This window comes from Herpailurus yagouaroundi, unplaced genomic scaffold, assembly GCF_014898765.1.
Source record: "Herpailurus yagouaroundi ecotype Mexico unplaced genomic scaffold, PumYag 141, whole genome shotgun sequence".
Lineage (NCBI taxonomy): Eukaryota > Metazoa > Chordata > Mammalia > Carnivora > Felidae > Herpailurus > Herpailurus yagouaroundi.
Genome location: NW_024412396.1, coordinates 35,687,418 through 35,709,506, shown reverse-complemented (window position 1 = coordinate 35,709,506; position 22,089 = coordinate 35,687,418). Strand labels below are relative to the sequence as shown.

Genomic DNA, 22,089 nt, shown 5'->3' with positions numbered 1-22,089 from the left:
GTGAAGAAGCAATTAACATTTTGTGAAAGTGAAAAGTCTCTTTGGATTTCTTTCAGCTAGCAAAAACAGGTATTAATGTAGGTCTTTCGTAGAAGCAAAATGGCATAAAGCAAACCTTAGATAGAGGGAGAAACCTGTGTACAGAAGGTATTGACTCATTAATCTGCACAATTTCTGTGCAAAAACTAGCTAAGTTACTTTTCCCACTTGCCAATTGAAGATAATTGGTCATAAATGTACATTCCAATGTTAATTTTTTCCTATTAATCTTGATTTAGAAAATTCATTTAATGGATGCTTTATTTTTTTAACGTTTATTTATTTATTTTGATGAAATCGGGCACATTCAGGGTGATATGGCCTTAGACTATTTATTTATTTTGAAAGAGAGATCAAGAGCATGTGGGGGAGGGGCAGAGAGAGGGAGACAGAGAATCCCAAGACTCAAGTTCCCAAGCTCAAGAATCCCAAGTTCAAGACATGGGCTTGAACTCACAAACTGTGAGATCATGACTGAGCTGAAACCAAGAGTCAGATGCTTAACTGACTGAGCCACCCAGGTGCCCCATTTAATGGATATTTATTTTAAAACTAACTGCCATATGTCAGGCACTGTACTAGGTGCTAATGACACAGTGATGGACCTACCCTCATGAAAGCTTATAGTCTATGTGGGGAGCAGACAAGAAGACAAGGGGAATTTTGAGCACATACATGGAAGCATCTAACCCAGTATTAGAGGGGGCAGGGCTCTCAGGGAGGTGCCTTGAAGGACTGAAAGTTAAGTAGGACCAAACGTCTGAATGGAGGCTGAATATGTTGACCCTAGATCATGTCCTTGATGATTGGTTTCATTGAAAATAAAATTCCAGGATTTATTTTCTTATAATTTATATATTAATTATAAAATTGCAGTAGAGGACAGATAATAAAAAATAACGCAGTTAACTGAGGGCCCCTGAGTTTGAATCCAAGCTCTACCACTTATACATGGTATGACTTTGGACAAGTTACTTAACCTTTCCAAATCTTAGGCTTCTCATCTGTAAAGCAGAATTAATCATCCCTAAATCAGAGGGTTGTTGTGAGAATTAACGTGAAATGACACATGAAAAGCATCTAGTGCAGTGTCTGGAATAGTAAATGCTCAATAAATTTTAATGCTCTTCTCTCCCCAACTGCTGTCATCCTCAAGTAATTAAATTTTGTACTTTAATTAGTCTCTTGACCCCCAAATCAGCACTCTGGCTTCCTGCTGAGCGTTCTGACTTTTGCCTCCAATTCTCCCCGCCCCCCGCCCACCTCAAGAACTTTGCATGTGCACTCCCATATTTTCTTTCCTCTCTGCCCCACCTCTTGCCCGTATGCACACATTCTTTGTGTGACTTAGTTTACTCATCCTTCAAGACTCTGCTTAGACACCGCTTCCTCCTGGAAACCCTTAATGGCCCTCTTCACCATATGTTGGTTAGCCATTCCTCTCACGAGCCCTGTGATTCACTGTCCTGCCCCTTAATGGTGCCTCTCCCACTGTGTAATTGTGTGTGCGCTCATCTGCGTGGCCTGCCAGGCTCCCTGGCCTCATATGTGACTTGCTCACCTTTTTATGTCTGGCACCGAGAAGGAAGCCCAGCCTGTGGTAGGTTCTCAATGAATGAATGAATAACTATATCAATTTCCCCCTAATTTCAGGTGAAGAAAGTATTTACTTTATTTGGCTTCCCATTAAAGTTCTTTACAGCTCTCTTGTCTTTTCACTCTTTACCATTTGCAATTTTTAAAGTATTAATTTACTTCTTTCGCTGTTTCTGCCTTTCAGCCCAAGTATGTTCTGTTGTTTGCATGGTTCATTTTAGAGTTATTCATGTTCCATTGCTTTCTTTTCACAGTATGAACCTGTAAACTTCTTTCCATTTGTAAAGAACTTCTTTCAGTATAAAAGATGAAGATCTTTAAGTATGTTGAATACCACACACACACACACACACACACACACACACACACACACTCTTTATGTTTGGGTTAGTTTTGGAATGCCATTTGTTAAATAGCTCCTTTAGTAGTAACCCCCCCTCGTTTAAGTAAAACCATTGTTCAAAGCATTTTTAAAAATTGGTCATTTTTAGCTATCATTAAAATAGCTCTTTATTTCTCCAACTCTGAATTGCTTAATCTGCACTGGAAACCAAATATTTGAAAGAAATTGTGGTATCGCCTGCATTGCAATTACTCTTTACATTTCCACCTCCCAACTATTGATGAACACATGTATTTTATCCATCTTTGTTTCTTCAGCACCTAGCACATGCCTGAAACACTGGGCAATCAACAACTGCTTGTTAAATTAAAAACTGGAAGAGTGCTTGCCCCAAGTATGTTTCCTCACTGCCAGGAAAGCTGCCATACGGGTAACACATAGAGACATCATCACCTTGCTCTCTGGCCAAGTTAGCCAACGTAGCCAACAAGGCTGTGATGAGGTATAACCTTGTTTTCAAAACATTTATTCATTCTTACTTATCTCCTGTGGACTTCTAAGACATGTAGGAAATAGGCCTGTTAAAAACAGAATTAAACGCGGGAGGATTGTGCAAGGGGAGTGTGGTTAAAAAAAGGGCATCGGGAGGGATTTTTTGTGGTATGGGAACTGTTCAGTGTCTCTACTATCATGATGGATATACATACCTAAACAAGTGATATATTTGTAGAGAACTTAATACACACACACACACACACACACACACACACACACATACCCCAGTACAAGTAAAACAAGAAATCCGAAGAAAGTCAGGGGATTGAATCAATGTCCACACCCTGATTGTGCTGCTGTATTTACCGTATTGTTGTTTTGCAAAATGTTACCATTGGAGGAGACTATACAAAGTGTACAGGGTCTCTCTGTGTTATTTATTGAAACCGAAAGTGAATCTACAAGTGCCTTAATAAAAATTTCAGTTAAAAAAACTGAAAGTTGGGGGCACTTGGGTAGCTCAGTCAGTTAAGTGTCTGACTTTGGCTGAGGTCGTAATCTCATAATTCATGAGTCGAGTCCACATTAGGCTCTCTGCTGTCGGAGTGGAGCCCACTTTGGATCCTCTGTCCCCGGCTGTCTTTGCCTCTTCCCTGGTTGTGTATTTTCTCTCTCTCTCTTTCTCTCAAAAATAAATAAACATTTAAAAACCCCTGAAAGTTGGGGTGCCTGGCTGGCTCAGTCAACAGAGCATGCAACTCTTGATCTTGGGTTTTAAGTTCAAGTCCTAGAAGTTCAAGAACTTACTTAAAAATAAATAAATATGAAAAAAACTTTAAATGGAAGTAAAAAAGAAATAGGAAACTAAATCCATAAGGAAAAATGAATGAAGTAATTGTGCTATGATAAATGATAGTGTAGTTCCTCTGATTTTATATTACATTTGGCTTTGAACTTCCTGGTCGAGCAAAAAAAAAGTCAAGGCGAGAAAAGAATGCTTTGTATTCACTCATTCAACACAAAATTATTTGTTAAGTAACTGCCATTATCTAACAAAACATAATTTATTTTATAAAAGTAACACCTCCCTTGATATTAATTTAGAAAATAACTTGCCACATGATATATCGTTTGTGTGGATTATATGAAACTCAAAACACCATGGTAGAAAAATAGTAATTCTCCTTGGAATATAATAGGGTTTTAAAGTAACATCCTTCAAGGGGTGCCTGGGTGGCTCAGTCGGTTAAGCATCTGACTTTGGCTCAGGTCATGATCTCACAGTTCGTGAGTCCGAGCCCTGCGTCGGGCTCTGTGCTGACAATTCATAGTCTGGAGTCTGCTTTGGATTCTGTCTCCCTCTCTCTCTGCCCCTCCCCTGCTCGTGTTCTGTCTCTGTCTCTTAAAAATAAATCAACACTAAAAAAAAATTAAAGTCACATCCTTCAAGGTTCCGAGGTAACTTACTGGTGCTTTACTTACTACTGTGGAATGGCTTTTTACGTTGAGGTGCACTGCCCAATTTTGCCCTCTTCTGAACTGGCACCAGCTGCTATGTACTCAACATGTGGCCTAGTTACCTGTGTGTGGTAAGCATTCTCTTCTTTTTCCTGCTGATAAACCCAAGCACAGGGAAGTCAAACTGTACCTGAGGGAGTGAGACTAGTGAATGGCTGAGCCAGAAATCTTTCTTCTGCCGTTGCTGCATCTTAACCAGACTAGACTCACATCCCAAAGTCCAGAGAGAAAGCAAGGCTGACTTTGGAGACTCCCAGCATTTGCATATCCAACTGATCACTTCCTAATCGCTATGGCATCAAGTTGTATGGTGTCCATTTCAAGAAAGAGAAAGGCAAGAACTAGAGGTCAGAAATGTAATATCTGAGCTTTCCTGTCTTCATTTTGTGGGCAGTAGCCAATGACTAGGCAAAACACACAATGTCCTCTCCCTTCATTGAATTCGGAGCCCAAGTCCAGCTCCACAGAGGCTTGGAGCTGTCCTCCACCTTGGGATTGGCCTTTTTGGGTTTAGAAGCTTTAGACCCTTTGTTTGCCCAGCCCCTGGCTTCTCTGGTACAGACAGTGGGTGGTTGTTAGGAAATGTCAGTTGGCAGTAAAGTGCCCTGGATCACAGCCGGAGTTCTGAAGCAGGAGAAACCTAGGTCTGAACCTGATTCTGCCTCTAAGGGACTTTGGGGGTGGGATCAAGTTACCTAACCTAATCTGAGCCTCAGATTCCTCTCCCCTCTGCGCCTTCCATCCCCATAAATGGAAGTATTAGCAGCCCTTCCTTATAAGTTTGTTGTATTAAATGAGAGCACCCATGTAAAACATTTAGCCCAGTGTCTGTCACTTGGTATATATGTTAATGAATGTGTGCTATTATTGGTATTACTCTTTTTTTTTTTTTAACGTTTATTTTTGAGACAGAGAGAGACAGAGCATGAACGGGAGAGGGTCAGAGAGAGGGAGACACAGAATCTGAAACAGGCTCCAGGCTCTGAGCTGTCAGCACAGAGCCCGACGCGGGGCTCGAACTCATGGATGTGAGATCGTGACCTGAGCTGAAGTCGGCCGCTTAACCGACTGAGCCACCCAGGCGCCCCATTGTATTACTCTTATTCTTCTGGGAGTGGAATGTTTCTCTGCTCTTTGATTTATGTATGAGTTATGTATAATCTTGATTCTGTGTTATCTGACAGTTGCAAAAGGAGGAATAAGAAGGACTTTTTTCCCCACAAACTCCTGATGGTTTGTCTTTAACAATGGTTAAAAATAGGAAATAAGAATCCTCCACAAATCTGTATACTATATAAAGAAGGATGTCCAAAGAGGGGCAACTTTGACGTTGGGCATTGTCTCCTTTTCCTTTCACAAATTTGACTCTTTGACATGTATCTTTGCAGGACAAACATCTCTTCAAAAATTTAATAACAGGAGCGCCTGGGTTGCCCAGTTGGTTAGGCTTCCGACTTCAGCTCAGGTCGTGATCTCACCGGCTTGTGAGTTCGAGCCCCACGTCGAGCTCGGCGCTGACAGCTCAGAGCCTGGAGCCTGCTTCGGATTCTGTCCCCCTCCCTCTCTGCCCCTCCCCTGCTCATGCACTGTCTCTCTCTTAAATATAAATGTACATTTAAAAAACTAAAAATTAAAAAAAATAATAAAAACTTAAATAGCAGCCTTCTCTCCACCCCATGTACACTTCCACGCATACCAACCCCAGGCTGAGTCAGTATGTAGTGCTGCAGGCGTGGTAGGAGGAGGGGTGTGCATTCACTGTGCCAGCACTGCTGCTGGTTCTGTGGTGGCTTAGGCAGAAAAGTCCACATAAAGAATATTGTGCAAGCATAACTTGCCCAACTGGCCTGTATTTTAATGACAATCACTTAGGAAGACTTGGTTAATAACCGTATTGATATTTAGGAGTATTCCAGGGAAACTTGATTACAGTCAACACCTTTTAACATGGCTCAAAATACCTTGCAAATAGGGGCACCTGGGTGGCTCAGACAGTTAAGTGTCCAACTTCGGCTCGGGTCATGATCTCACAGTTCGTGGGTTTGAACCCTGCATCAGGCTCTGTGCTGATAGTGTGGAGCCTGATTGGGATTCTCTCTCTTTCCCTCTCTGTCTGTCCCTCTCCCACTCGTGATCCCTCTCTCTCTCTCTCTCTCTCTCTCAAAAATAAATAAATAAACTTAAAAAAATAGATTGCAAAAATACACTAGACATTATTTATGATCATTGGATGTCATTTACTTTCTTTGAGCATAATGACTTAGTATACACGCACTTATTCAGCCTATACCAGCACATATTTTTCATCCTCAAGCACACGAATGGGCTGAAAGACCACTGTCCTCCCAGGGAGCTGCTAAAACATGTGGTTGAAGGAGATTGGTCAACACATGCCCGATCTCTTTTAACTTCAAGTTTTACATCAGATGTCAGTTTTGCTGAATTACTTTTAAGTCAGTATCTCTAACCTTCAAGGCTCTTAAAAACCATCATCAGTTAGGTTAAAGGAAAAATAAGAATATAATTGGAGCACGGCTCTATATTTTATACCACAAAAGTAAGTCTTTGCTAAGAACACTGAAGCTGAACGAAGTGTCTCCAAGTGTATTTCTGAGATCAGTAGACCTTTGAGAAGTAGATCTGTGTATCTCTTCAGTTAACCAACTTCAGGAGCATTCCTGCAAAGGTCAACAACAACAACAGAGTCACTATTATAAGCATCTTTTAAAATTCACCTCACATGAGTTTTTTGCCCGGGACCTGCCATGGCTATTCTGAAAGAAAGAATACCTCTTTGGTCCCTAAAACTTCTAGACTTACTATAACACAGATACCACCCAACATGTTGAAGAAAAAAGAGAGGTTACATGATTGTTAGGTTAGCTAAGGGAGAAGAGATGTTCACATTTTAGGAAGCATATTGTTTCAGTCTTCGTGGTTTTATTCCTTTGAGCTCCTATGGCTGTGTGCTACAGAACTTTGCAGTGGGTTTTTTCTAGTACCTATTCCCCCACAATAATCAATTATTCTTGTGCTTTGTCTATTTTTTCCCTAACACAGAGCCCTCCTCTGAAATTCCAAACCTTAAGCAGTGAGACTCCAGTTTTGTGGATCCAGGTTGCCTCTTGCTGAGAAAAACTTTCAGTGCTGCCCTAGCAGCTTCCTAGGCTAGTATTTTTAAAACTTCCCTTCTAGATACGTTAGGGGTGCTTTGAAAAACTGTAACTGTTTGCAAAAACTTACTGCTGTGCTGTAAATGTTTAATGAGATCTTTTTTTAATCTAGTTTCTGGTCTTTGTTCATTAATGCATGTTCAGCAGAGGGAAACTTTTTGTGTGTGGTGACTTTATACTAATAAGGTACTCTTGCAAAATCATCAGAATCTCCCTCTATGACATATGGTTAATTGAAAATGTTTATTTTACATTGATGTACAAGGCAAATTTTTTTGCAGTAGCAACCCATTTATTTAGTTATTCTGTTTGCTGTAGCTTTCTGTCAAACTGGTCCATGATGATCTTCAAAGAGCATAGTTGAAAATGCTAACTCATTCATGGTGAGAGGAAAGTGCAGAAAATGGAGAAGGTTTTGTTCCTCCTCACTGAAACAAGGAGTCCATATACTAAAGTCTATATGTAAAGAAAAAAAAACCCCACAACACTGTTAAGTAACCCTTTTATAGAACCTCAGTCAGTGATTTGTCAGTAGGAATGCTTCTGGCTACAAGTGACAGAAAAATCCGAATTAGTATCAGTGTGAACCATAAGGACGCTGGGTGTGCACTTACTAACAAGCTTAGAAGTAGGAGATTCCAGAGACACTGATGGCACAACACATCCACAATATTAGGGCACTATACTCTTGACAGTTATTATGGCCTTCTCCTCATGATCACAAGATCGCTGCAGCAGTTCCAAACATCACATCCTCAAAGAAAGCTGGGGGAAGCCAGAGTAAGAAAAGAGTTCTCCCTACTTTTTAATGAGGAAAACGATCTTTCCCAGAAGCCCTCCAGCAGATTTTTCCTTTATATCTTATTGGCTAAAACCTGGCCTTATTGCCACTGCTATGTGCAAGGCATTCTGGAAAAGCTATTTTGTGTGTGTGTGCATGATAACATTATTTTTTGACTTGTTTTATTATTTTTTTTAAATTTACATCCAAATTAGTTAGCATATAGCGCAACAATGGTTTCAGGAGTAGATTCCTTAGTGCCTCTTCCCCATTTAGCCCATCCCCTCCTGCCACAACCCCTCCAGTAACCCTCAATTTGTTCTCCATATTTATGAATCTCTTCTGTTTGTCCCCCTCCCTGTTTTTATATTATGTTTGTTTCCCTTCCCTTATGTTCATCTGTTTTGTCTCTTAAAGTCCTCATATGAGTGAAGTCATATGATTTTTGTCTTTCTCTGACTAATTTCACTTAGCATAATACCCTCCAGTTCCATCCACGTAGTTGCAAATGGCAAGATTTCATTCTTTTTGATTGCCGAGTAATACTCCATTGTATGTATATATACACCACATCTTCTTTATCCATTCATCCATCGATGGACATTTGGGCTTTTTCCATACTTTGGCTATTGTTGATAGTGCTGCTATAAACATGGGGGTGCATGTGTCCCTTCAAAACAGCACACCTGTATCCCTTGGATAAATGCCTAGTAGTACAATTGCTGGGTCGTAGGGTAGTTCTGTTTTTAGTTTCTTGAGGAACCTCCATACTGCTTTCTAGAGTGGCTGCACCAGCTTGCATTCCCATGCATGATAACATTATTATATATACAGTTAGCCACTGACCAACAGGTAGCAAGAAAAGAAAAATAAAATCTGGAGCCACCCATAGTTAGAGGGCAGGGATGTACGAAAAGCAAATCTGAACAACCAAATCCCTAGTAAAGAAAAAAAATCTGCAAATACAGTCATGCCCCAGGTCTGGTGGAAATGTGTAGACTGGAAAAACCAATTCAAGTTATGTCCAACAATAGAAATTCTAAGACATGTGATGGGAAGAGAGGACCAGGAAAGGGACAGCAATAAACTCAGGTTGTCAAGGAACTCCAGACAGCGATTTTGGCTGGAGCCAGAGTTGTGTTGTCAGTAGAGGCTGAGACAGAACAAGGCTGGCTTGGAGGGTGGGCCGAGTAGCAATCCAAGCTGCCATGCAAAGTTGCCAGGTTGTGCCCTTTGTAAGAATGCCTGGCCAACATGGCAAATGAGGCTTGATTCCAGCTCACACTCTGTTCACCAGGCCTCATGCCGAGATGCAGCATCGTAGCCATCTGGAGGAGGAATCTTTTTTTTAAAGCATATATAATCTCTTTTTTTTTAATTCTAGTATAGTTAACATACAGTATTGTATTAACTTCAAGTGTACAATACAGTGATTAAACAATTCTATACATTACTCAATACTCATCGTGACAAATACACTCTTTTTTTAAAGTTTAAATTCAAGTTAACATACAGTGTAGTATTGGTTTCAGGAGTAGAACCCAGTGATTCATGACTTGCATATAACACCCAGTGCTCATCACAAGTGCTCTCTTTAATGCCCATCACCCATTTAACCCACCTCCCATCAGCCTCCCCTCCAGCAACCCTCAGCTCATTCTCTGTATTTAAGATTCTCTTATGGTTTGCCTCCCTCTCTGTTTTTATCTTATTTTTCCTTCCCTTCCCCTATGTTCATCTGTTGTGTTTCTTAAATTCCATGTATCAGTTAAGTCATATGATATTTGTCTTTCTCTTACTATCTTGCTTAGCGTAATACATTCTAGTTCCATCCATGTTGTTGCAAATGGCAAGATTTCATTCTTTTTGGTTGCCAAGTAATATTCCATTGTGTATATATGGTTGCATGTGCCCCTTCGAATCAGCATTTTGGTATCCTTTGAATAGATATCTAGTAGTGCCATTGCTGGATCATAGGGTAATTCTATTATTAAGTTTTTGAGGAATCTCGATACCTTTTTTCAGAGTAGCTGCACCAATTTGCATTCCCACCAACAGTGCAAAAGTGTTCCCCTTTCTCCACATCCTTGCCAACATCTGTTTTTTTCCTGAGTTGTTAATGTTAGCCATTCTGATAAGTGTGAGGTGGTATCTCATTGTGGTTTTGATTTGTATTTCCCTGATGAGGAGTGATGTTGAGTATCTTTTCATGTGTCTGTTAGCCAGCTGGATGTCTTCTTTGGAAAAGTGTCTATTCATGTCTTCTGTCCATTTCTGCCCAGTGGTCTTCTGCCCACTGGATTATTTGGTTTTGGGTGTTGAGTTTGACAAATTCTTTATAGATTTTGGACACTAACTCTTTATCCAATATGTCATTTGCAGATATTTTCTCCCATTCTGTTGACTGCCTTTTAGTTTTGTTGATTGTTTCCTTCACTGTGGAGGAGCTTTTTATCTTGGTGAGGTCCCAATAGTTCATTTTTAAGTGTACTCTTCATCTATTTTAAGTGTACCCATCATCTATTTCACCCATCCTGCCACCTCCCTTCCAGTCACCATCAGTTTGTTCTCTGTAGTTAAGAGTCCTTTTTTTGATGTGTCTCTTTTTTTTTTCTTTGCTTGTTAGTTTGGTTTCTTAAATTACATATATAAATGAAATCATGTGGTATTTCTTTCTCTGATTAACTTATTTCACTGAGCATTATATTCTCTAGATCCATCCCTGTTGTTGCAAATGACAAGATTTCATTCTTTTTTATGACTGAATAATATTCCATTGTATATGTATACACCGCATCTCCATCCATTCATCTATCAGTGCATACTTGGGCTGCCTCCATATCTTGGCCTTATAAATAATGCTACAATAAACATAGGAGCACATACATCTTTTTGAGTGAATGTTTTTGTATTCTCTGGGTAAATACCCAGTAGTGGAATTACTGGATCATATGGTAATTCTATTTTTAGAGAACCATCCGTACTGTTTTCCACAGTGGCTGCACTAGTTTGCATTTCCACCAACAGTGCATAAGGGTTCCTTTTTCTCCACATCCTTGCCAACATCTGCTGTTTCTTGTGTGTTTTTTTAAAAGTTTTATTTATTTATTTTAAAGTAATCTCTACACTCAATGTGGGGCTCGAGTCACATGCTCTTCTGACCAAGCCAGCCAAGCATCACGTTTTCTTTTTTTTTTTTTTTTTTTTTAATTTTAACTATTCTAACAGGTATGAGGTAATACTGTTTTTTCACTCTCTTGACAGTATCCTTTGATGCACAAAAGTCGTTTTTTTCTAAGTCAAAAAAACTTGTTCAAAATTTGAATTTATGTTTTCTTTTGTTCCTTGGGCATTAAAAACCTCTGCCCAATCCAAGGTTGTGACAATTTATGCCTGTTTTCTTCTAAGAGATTTCTAGTTTTATCTCTTACATTAAGTCTTGAATCTATTATGAGTTAATTTTTGTATATGATGTAAGTTAGGGGTCCAGCTTTGTTCTTTTGTATAGCAAGTTGTCCCAGCGCTATTGTTGAAAATATTGTTCTTATCCCCATTGAATGGTCTTGGCACACTTAATCAATTGACTATATATACAAGGGTTTATTTCTGGACTTTCAATTTTATTTCATTGACCTACATGTCTAGCCTTATGCCAGTACCACAGTGTCATAAACAGTGTAGCTTTGTAGTAGGTTTTGAAATCAGGATGTGTGAGACCCACAATTCTGTTCTATTTCAAGATTGTGTTGTATGTTATGGGTTCCTTGCATTTCCATATGAATTTTAGGATCAATTTGTTGATTTCTGAAAGAAAAAAAAACTTAGCTTGCATTTTGACAGTTTATATTAAATCTGTAGATTAATTTGGGGAATATTGCCATCTTAACAATATTAAGCCTTTTGATCTATGAACAAAAATGTCTCTCCATTTAATTAAGTCTTCTTTAATTTCATTCGACAATGTTTTATAGTTTTCAAGTATAAACTTTACACTTCTTCTGTTCAAATTATTCCTAAGTATTTTTTATGCTATTGTAAATGTAACTGTTTTCTTAACCTTATCTTTGTTGCTCACTGCTAGTGTGTAGAAATGCAGTTTCTTTGTAAATATTTATTTACTTTTTATTTTTTTATTTTTTTTTAATTTTTTTTCAACGTTTATTTATTTTTGGGACAGAGAGAGACAGAGCATGAACGGGGGAGGGGCAGAGAGAGAGGGAGACACAGAATCGGAGACAGGCTCCAGGCTCTGAGCCATCAGCCCAGAGCCTGACGCGGGGCTCGAACTCACGGACCACGAGATCGTGACCTGGCTGAAGTCGGACGCTTAACCGACTGCGCCACCCAGGCGCCCCTATTTACTTTTTAAAGAGAGAAAGTCCAAGCAGGGGAGGGGCAGAGAAAAGGAGGGAGACAGAGAGTCCAAAGCAGGCTCCAAGCTGCCAGCACAGAGCCCAATGCAGAGCTTGAACCCATGAACTGAGAGATTATGATCTGAGCTGAAATCAGATGCTTAACCGACTGAGCCACCCGGGCTCTCCTTGTGAAGATAGTTTTACTTCATTTCCAATCTGGATGAGTTTTCTTTCTTTTCCTTGTTATATTCTAGAATCTCCAGTGCAATACTGAATAGAAATTGTCAGAGAAAACTTCCTTGTCTTGTTCCAGATCTTAGGGGGAAAGCTTTCAATCTTTTGCCATTAAGTTTCACGTTAGCAATGAGTTTTTTCGAGATTCCTTTTTAGCGGATTAAGGAAGTTTCCTTCTTTTCCTAGTTTCTTGGGTGTTTTTTATCATGAAAGGTGATCAATTTCTCAAATGTTTTTTCTGCATTGAGATGATCACGTGGGTCTTGTTCCTTATTCTATTAATATGATGTATTACATTGGTTGGTGTATTACACTGGCTTAAATTTCACTGAGTTGTGATGTATCCTTTCTATAGATTGCTGATTTCAGTTTGGCAGTATTTTATTGAGGAATTTTGCATCTGTATTCATAAGGAATATTGATCTGTAATTCTCTTTTCTCATAATACCCTTGTTGGGTTTTGGTATCAGGGTGATAGTGACTTCATAGAGTGTGATGGAAAGTTTTCTCAATTCCTCTTCTTTTTGGAAGAGTTGTGAAGGATTGGTGTTAAGTATTCTTTAAATGTTTGGTAGATCCTCACCAGTGAAACCATCTGGGCCTGGGCGTTTCTTCATGGGAAGCTTTAATACTACTGATTCAATGTCTTTTCATCTCAATCCATTCATATTTTCTATCTCTTCTTGAGTCAGTTTTGGTAGTTTATGTTTTTCTAAAGATCTGTTCATTTTCATCCAGGTTACCTAATTTGTTTGTCTGTAGTTATTCATAGTATTTCCCTAGAATCTTTTTAATTCTATAAGGTTGGCAACAGTGTCCCCTCTTTCATTGCTGGTTATAGTAATTTGAGTCTTTGTTTTTTCTCAGTCATTCTAGCTAAAGGTTTGTCAACTTTGTTGATCCTTTTAAAGAACCAACTTTTGGCTTCATTGATTTTCTTTAATTTTTCTATTTCATTAATTTCCACTCTCATTTCTATTACTTCTTCCATCTGCTTGCTTTGGGTTTAAGTTGTGCTTCTTTTCTGTTCTCTTAAGGCAGGAGTTTAGGTTATTGATTTCTTTTTTTTCTGTCCTGAGTGTTTACAGCTATACATGTCCCTCTAAGTATTACTTTGGCTGTACCCTCTGATTGTTTCATTTTCATGTATTTTGAAACATTTTTAAATTTCCCTTGTGATTTATTCTTTGACCCATTGCTTATTTACAAGTGTATTGATTAAATTTCACAGACTTGTGAATTTACAAATTTCCTTATTGATTGTTAATTTTATTCTAAGTGGTTGAAGAACACATTTTGTATGATTTCTATTCTTTTAAAATGTATTGAGTCTTGTTTTATGGTCTGTCATATAATTGAAGTGATGTGATCAGCCTCTCACCATAGCTGCTAAACAGACAAAGGGGTGAGCCCTTTCTGTGGGAAAATAGCATCAACTGCCTGTCTTTATAGTTCTTGAATACACAATACCTATTATGCTATAAAAAATTACTAGACATGTAAAAGAGGCAAGAACATGTGACTGAGAAACATAAAAAAGAGACAATGGGAATGGATCTAAAGAGTATAATGCTACATGAAATAAGTCAGAGAAAGACAAATACCATGTGACTTCATGCATATGGGGAATTTAAGAAACAAACAAATGAGCAAAGAAAAAAAGAGATAAACCAAAAAACAGACTCTTAACTATAGAGAATAAACTGATGGTTACCAGAGGGAAGGTGGGTAAGGGGATGGCTGATATAGGTATAGGAGATTAAGAGTACACTTAGCATGATGAGCACTGAGTACTGTATAGAATTGTTGCATCACTATATTGTACACCTGAAATGAATATAACAATATGTATTAGCTATGCTGGAATTTAAAAAGACAGAAGACAATAGAAGCTGACCCATAGATGATCTGGATACTGACATTAAATAAAATCTTTTAAACAGCTATTATAAATATGTGAAAGAAAATGGATAAAAAGATGGAGAATTTCAACAGAGAAAGGGTATTTATAAAAATAAATTCAAGTGAACTCTCGAGAACTGAAAAATAAAGTTTATGAAGTTAAAACTTAGATACATTTAATAGCTCTTTGGACACAGAAGAAGATAAAATTAGTGAACTCAGAGATAGCTCAATAGAAAAAATCCAAAATGGTGAAAAAACTGAATAAAAATATGAAAAGAAGAGAGTATAAGAAACTTGTCAGAAGGGCTAACCTATGAATAATAGGATTTGTAGGAAAGAAGAGAGAAAATGAGGCAGAAGGGATACTTAAAGAAATATGGCTGACATTTTTTTTTCAAAATTGGTAAAAGGCATAAATCAGTATACAGATTTAAGAAGTTCAGTAGATGGCACAAAAACAGACACATAGACCAATGGAATAGAATAGAAACCCCAGAACTAGACCCACAAACGTATGGCCAACTCATCTTTGACAAAGCAGGAAAGAACATCCAATGGAAAAAAGACAGTCTCTTTAACAAATGGTGCTGGGAGAACTGGACAGCAACATGCAGAAGGTTGAAACTAGACCACTTTCTCACACCATTCACAAAAATAAACTCAAAATGGATCAAGGACCTGAATGTGAGACAGGAAACCATCAAAACCTTAGAGGAGAAAGCAGGAAAAGACCTCTCTGACCTCAGCCGTAGCAATCTCTTACTCGACACATCCCCAAAGGCAAGGGAATTAAAAGCAAAAGTGAATTACTGGGACCTTATGAAGATAAAAAGCTTCTGCACAGCAAAGGAAACAACCAACAAAACTAAAGGGCAACCAACGGAATGGGAAAAGATATTTGCAAATGACATATCGGACAAAGGGCTAGTCTCCAAAATCTATAAAGAGCTCACCAAACTCCACACCCGAAAAGCAAATAACCCAGTGAAGAAATGGGCAGAAAACATGAATAGACACTTCTCTAAAGAAGACATCCGGATGGCCAACAGGCACATGAAAAGATGTTCAGCGTCGCTCCTTATCAGGGAAATACAAATCAAAACCACACTCAGATATCACCTCACGCCAGTCAGAGTGGCCAAAATGAACAAATCAGGAGACTATAGATGCTGGAGAGGATGTGGAGAAACGGGAACCCTCTTGCACTGTTGGTGGGAATGCAAATTGGTGCAGCCGCTCTGGAAAACAGTGTGGAGGTTCCTCAGAAAATTAAAAATAGACCTACCCTATGACCCAGCAATAGCACTGCTAGGAATTTATCCAAGGGACACAGGAGTACTGATGCATAGGGGCACTTGTACCCCAATGTTCATAGCAGCACTCTCAACAATAGCCAAATTATGGAAAGAGCCTAAATGTCCATCAACTGATGAATGGATAAAGAAATTGTGGTTTATATACACTATGGAATACTACGTGGCAATGAGAAAAAATGAAATATGGCCTTTTGTAGCAACGTGGATGGAACTGGAGAGTGTGATGCTAAGTGAAATAAGCCATACAGAGAAAGACAGATACCATATGGTTTCACTCTTATGTGGATCCTGAGAAACTTAACAGGAACCCATGGGGGAGGGGAAGGAAAAAAAAAAAAAAAGAGGTTAGAGTGGGAGAGAGCCAAAGCATAAGAGACTGTTGAGAACTGAGAGCAAACTGAGGGTTGATGGGGGGTGGGAGGGAGGAGAGGGTGGGTGATGGGTATTGAGGAGGGCACCTTTTGGGATGAGCACTGGGTGTTGTATGGAAACCAATTTGACAATAAATTTCATATATAAATAAAAAAAAATAAAAATTAAAAAAAAGAAGTTCAGTAGACACCAAAGGAAATATGAACTTATCATAATCAAACTGCATAAAACCAAAGCTAAAGATACAAATCTTAAGAACAGCCATAAAAATGAGAAACATTATTTTCAAAGAAACAAGGAGATCAACTGCTGACTTTTCAACCCAAAATAGGAGTGATCAATGGTCAATAGGATTAATTCTTTAAATTGTTGAAAGAAAAAAAAAAACCTGCCAAATTAGAGCTCTTTAACCAGTGAAACTAACATTCAAAAATGAAAGTGAAATAAAGTAAGAAAAACAAAACTGAGAGAATCAGTTGCCATGACCAGAACTGAAAGATAGTAAAGAAAATTCTTTGGACTGAAATAAAATGATCCCAGATGGAAATATAGTAATGCAGGATGAGATGAAGAACATTGAAAAAGGTATATATGTTAGAAGATGTAAAATACTATTGACTTTTTTAGAACAACAAAAATTATTACATTGTTTGGTGTCTATAACATGACAACCGAGCTTAAAAGTGGCAGGCAGTAATTGGAGTTTACACTTGTAAAATTATTTTATTGCATAGGAAACTGTAAAAGTACTATATAAGATAGACTCCAGTAAGTTAAGGATGAACATTATCACTGTAAGCTAATCACCAAAGTATTTAAAAAGTATAACTAGAAAATGATTGTAGCAAATAAATGGATTAATAAAAAATAGGCTTGATTATTTTGAAAGAAGGCAAGAAAGGAGAAATAAAGGAGCAAGGAAAATATCGTGATAAATAAGAAATAAATAGATTGATGGACTTAAATCCAACAATATCAATGATTACATTAAATGTAAATTGACTTAACACTCAATTTAAAAAAACAAAGATTACTATCCTGAATTAAAAATAAGACCCAAGGGGTGCGTGGGTGTCTCAGTCGGCTAAGCGTCTGACTTTGCCTCAGGTCATGATCTTGCAGATCATGAGTTGAGCCCCACATGGGGCTCTGTGCTAACAGCTCAGAGCCTGGAGCCTGCTTGGGATTCTGTTTTTCCCCCCTCTCTCTGCTCCTCCCCTGCTCAATGTCTGTCTCTTTCTCTCTCAAATAAATAAATAAACATTTAAAAAATAAAAAATGCCCAAGAATATACTGTCTTTAAGAAAATAAAAAGATACAGATAGTTTGAAAATGGAGGACAGAAAAAGACATATCATACAAGCACCAACCAAAAGAAAGCTGTTGTGTATATATCTATATCAGCCAAACTACACTTGAAGTCAAGGAGTATTACTAGAGATAAAGAGGAACATTTCATAATATGATAAACAGGTTAACTCAACAGTAAGACATGATAATTCTAAATTTATAAGTGCTCAATATATATAAAGATGTATATATATTTATTTATAGCATTTATTATGTAAAGTTTGTATATATAGAGAGAGAATTGAAAGGAAAATAGATCAATCAACATGAAAGTTAGATGTTGTGATATACTTCAATATCTGGCAGACAACCAGCCAAAAAATTAGTAGGAAGATAGATTATTTGAATAATGCTATTAACCACTATGACCAAACTGACATTTATAGAACACTCTTAACATTTCAGAATATACATTCATGTCCACTTGACACATGTATCAAAATAGATCATATTCCAGGCTCTAATGCAAGTCTCAAGAAATTTTCAATGGATTAAAATTGTACAGAGTTTGTTGTCTGACTACAGATGAATTAAACTGAAAATAAACAATAGGATAGTTACAATCATCGAAAGTTTATAATTCTATATAATTAATGGACCAAAGGAAAAAAGTCACAGACGACTGTTAGAAAGTATTTTGAACTGGACAAATAAGATGAATATAATGTTTCAAAACTTGTAGGATGCAGCTAAAACAGTACTTAGAGGGAATTTTATATTTTTAAGTGAATATGAATATATTAGCAAAGAAGAAAGGCTGAAAATAATCTAAGCCTCTATTTTGTGGAGGTAAGAAAAGAAAAACAAAAGTAAAAGAAGGAAATAATAATTATAAAAATAGGAATACAATGAAATAGCATATACAAAGATATACAAAAGAAAAAAAAGAAAAAATTATTCTTTGAAATTCATTCATAATATTGATCAACCTCCGATAAGATGATCAAGAAATGAGAGAAAAATAAAACTTAGCAATATCATAAATGAAAAAGTAGACATGGCTATAGCCTCTCAGATTATTACAATCATAACATTATGATGTTATGAATAATTTATACCAATAAATTTGACAATATATTTTAAATGAATGAATTGATTTGAGGAAAATAAAAATTACTAAAACTGACACAAGCAGAAGTTAAAAATTAGAATAATCCAGTATCTACTGAGGAAATCTATAATTAAAAAGCATCTCACAAAAAAACCCTCCAGGTCTAGATGGGTTCACTGGTGAATTCTTCTAAACATTCCTAAAAGAAATAATACTACCTTACATAAACTCTTTTAGAAAATATGGGAGGGAGTAACACTCTTCAGCTTCTTTTGTGAGGCCAGCATAAGAAGGATATTACAAAAACTCAAGAAGGATAGAAAAGAAAGGTAGAGGATAGAGCTCATGAATATATATAGGAAAAGTCTACACAAATCATTAGAAAATTGAATCCAAATTGAGTAGCAATATGTAAAAAGAATGTCACATCAGAGCCATATGGGGTATATCCTAGGAATGCAAGGTTGGTTTAACATTCAAAATGCTATCTGTTTTATTTATGTATTAGCTGAATTAAGGACAAAAATCTCTGATCATTTCAGTAACTTCAGTAGAAGCATTTGATAGGATTCAATACCTGTTCAAGACAAAAACTGAAAAAAAAACTAGGGATAGAAGGAACTTGCCTTAATCTGATAAAAGACAGCTAAAATATTCACAGCCAACATCATATTTAATGTAAAATTCTGAGCACACTTTTCCCCTAAATTCAAGAGTAAAACAAAGAATATATAACCTTTACCACTTCTACATAACATTGTATGTGAAAGTCCTAGACAGTGCAGTAAGTCAAAGTAAAGAGTTAAAAGTATAAAGATTGGAAGGGAAGAAATAACACCATATTTGTTCAGAGAGAATATGATTATGTACATAGAAAATTCAAGAGAATACACAATTAGAATTAATACGAGTTTAGCAAAATCACTATGCAAAAATTTATTAACCTGATGTAGTTCTTTACATTACTGTGTCAGTATGTTTTAGGATTTTCTTTTTATAAACATCCTTAAACTAGATTTTTTTTCATCTAATCTGAGAGTTTCCATCTTTTTAGCTGGCATTATTTGGATATATTTAGATGCCTTCTAATACTTTATTTTATGCTTTCTATTTACCAGTTCTTCTTTGTTTCTCATGGTTTCCTTTCCTGACCTCAATGTGATTTAATATATTGATTACCTTGTTTATACCTTTTACTCATTTAGTAGTTATATGTTTTAGTTATTTCTAGTGGTGACCCTTAAATATTTAACACACAAATTTGACTTTTCATAGTCTAAAATTAAGGTCTCAAAGAAAATTAAAGATCTCTACTGTCCTCCTGAACAGTACTAGAAAGTCAGGATGCTTTCACTTTCATCACTCCTTCCTACCTTATGTTCTATTTTTTGTCTACTACTTTAATTTCACCTTTCTTTTATAAACCCCCAAATTAGCCATTACCAGTTTTTACACGTAGCATTCTTTCATGCATTTCACTTCTTCTAAGTTCAGTTTTCTTCTTCCAGAAGTATGAACGTTGGTAGCTTTTTCTGCAGGGCTTGCAGTTGGGAAATTCATTTCTTACATAGTTGAAAATGCCTGTAGTAGTCTTGCTGGGTACAAAATTCTAGATGACAGTTCTTTTCCCCCCACTCCTTTGAGGACATTATTCCATTGTCTTCTGGCTTCAGTTAATTAACAGACTGCAGCTGGCCCAACAGTTTCTCTGAGGCAATGTATCTTTTACTTATGCCTGCTTTTAGGATTTTCTCTTGTCTTTGATGCCCTGCAGTTTCACTATGATGTGGGTCAGGATATCGATTTTTTCTTGTCTTGCTCAGTGCTATAATGTGTGGCTTTTATCAATTCTGGGAAATCTTAAGCCAAATTTGGATAAATTATTCAACTTCTCAAGGTGTTATTCCTCCCCTTGAAACTCTGCAATGTTTCCTTCATTTTCTGACAGTATTATTCCTTGAGTCTGTCTCACTGTCCCTTGCACCTGTCCATGATTAAGTTTCCATAGCTGTCTGCTCAAACTGGTGATCCTCTTTTTTTCATAACTCAACCTAATTATCATCTATTCTCTGAAGCTTTTCCTGAAACCTCTTCTTCCCCCAGTCACTGTGTATCCACTCTTTCCTGCTCATACATCTATCAGTTGATTGCATTTACCTATTTATGTGTAAATCTCCCCCTACTAAACTTAAGTTTCTAGTGGGTAGCTCTCTTTGTATTTACAATGACAGGCACTTAGTATGGACTGTGTAAATGTTTGGAGATTGGATGAATGAATGAATCAAGAAAATGAATGTAAACACTATCTACCTCTTAGGGGTCCTGTAACAACTAAATATATACCATATGAGAAAGCACCTGGCAAATAACAAGTGCTAATCTGTTGTTTGAATTGAATGCAATTCATGCATTATTTTGGTACCGTGGGTTATGTACCAAATTGGTTGTTACTTTAAATTTCCTTATTCCATATGGCATAAAGCAGAGTTCTTAGTGTTCTTTGATCATAATGCAGTACTTTTTTGGTTTTGTGCCTTTCCTTCCAGTTGCTATACTTCTCAAAGCATTAAACACACACACACACACACACACACACACACACACACACACACTATACAAGGAGTTCTATGAGCTTCATATAGTTTACCAGCTATTACATTCTGTCCTGAAAACTCAGCGCATTTATAAATGCTAGTCTCCCATATAGCTTAACGGCTTTCTCCTTCTCTCTCATTTAGTGTCTGCTCTAATTTTACCTTATGAGGTAGGCCTTTGCTAACTCCCCTCATAAAATAGAAAACTTCTACCCCACTCCCATTCTCGATCCCCTTTACCTGCTTTATTTCCCTCTGTACACTTGTCCACAAGTGAAATATATGTTTACCTCTTTTATTATTAGCTGCCCATCCCACACGTAGTAGCATATAAACTTCTTAAAAGTAGCAGTTTTGCTTTATGCCTAGAACAGTGTCTGGAATACAATAGGTGCTGAATAATATTTATCGAATAAATGTATCAGCGTAGGTGCCACTGATTCTCATCGGTAAAATCCTAGGGCTACAAAAACAGACACCATGCAGCCATTCTGAGCATTGTAGTCTTCAACACTTCTCTTGATCTGGGATGCGATTTCAAAACTTGACTGTTTTGCTTTTCCTTAGAACTGAATGCCTACAGCATGATTTCATCCTGAACACTAAAGAAATCACTTCCTCTCCTGGCAGGCACCTAAACCAAGTTCTGAGCTGGCTGTGTACAAAGCCCGTCTGTTCTCTCCTGGTTTAAAGACAGTGGCCGTTCCTGCCCGCATTTAGCAAGCTTGATTTTGCTTTCTGTTTTCTTTCACCCCTCAAGGAAAATTTACATATCGTTTCTACCCATTTTATCATTTTGATCTTGGCAAGAGCTTCCAATTCATACTGTGTGGGTACTTGTGCAAAGGAAGTACCCACTTACAGTGTCTACAAGAAATAAATTATTATTTCACAAAAACAAAGATCTAAAGCTGTAATTCATCTGTATGAGAGGAAGGTCAGAAAGTGATAAAGGTGATACCTTGCC

General features: G+C 37.3%; 1 protein-coding gene and 1 long non-coding RNA gene across 2 annotated transcripts in view; one reads left to right on the top strand and one right to left on the bottom strand.

Annotated features, from left to right (window-relative positions):
* RTN1 (reticulon 1) overlaps nucleotides 1–22,089 on the top strand; it is a 230,657-nt gene that overhangs the window by 179,806 nt on the left and 28,762 nt on the right. The window lies entirely within an intron of this gene.
* On the bottom strand, nucleotides 6,208–20,789 carry LOC121031851 (uncharacterized). The gene is made up of 2 exons (XR_005790934.1): nucleotides 19,972–20,789; nucleotides 6,208–6,669 (listed from the first exon to the last, which is right to left on the bottom strand). It is a non-coding gene; the product is annotated as an uncharacterized LOC121031851 (long non-coding RNA).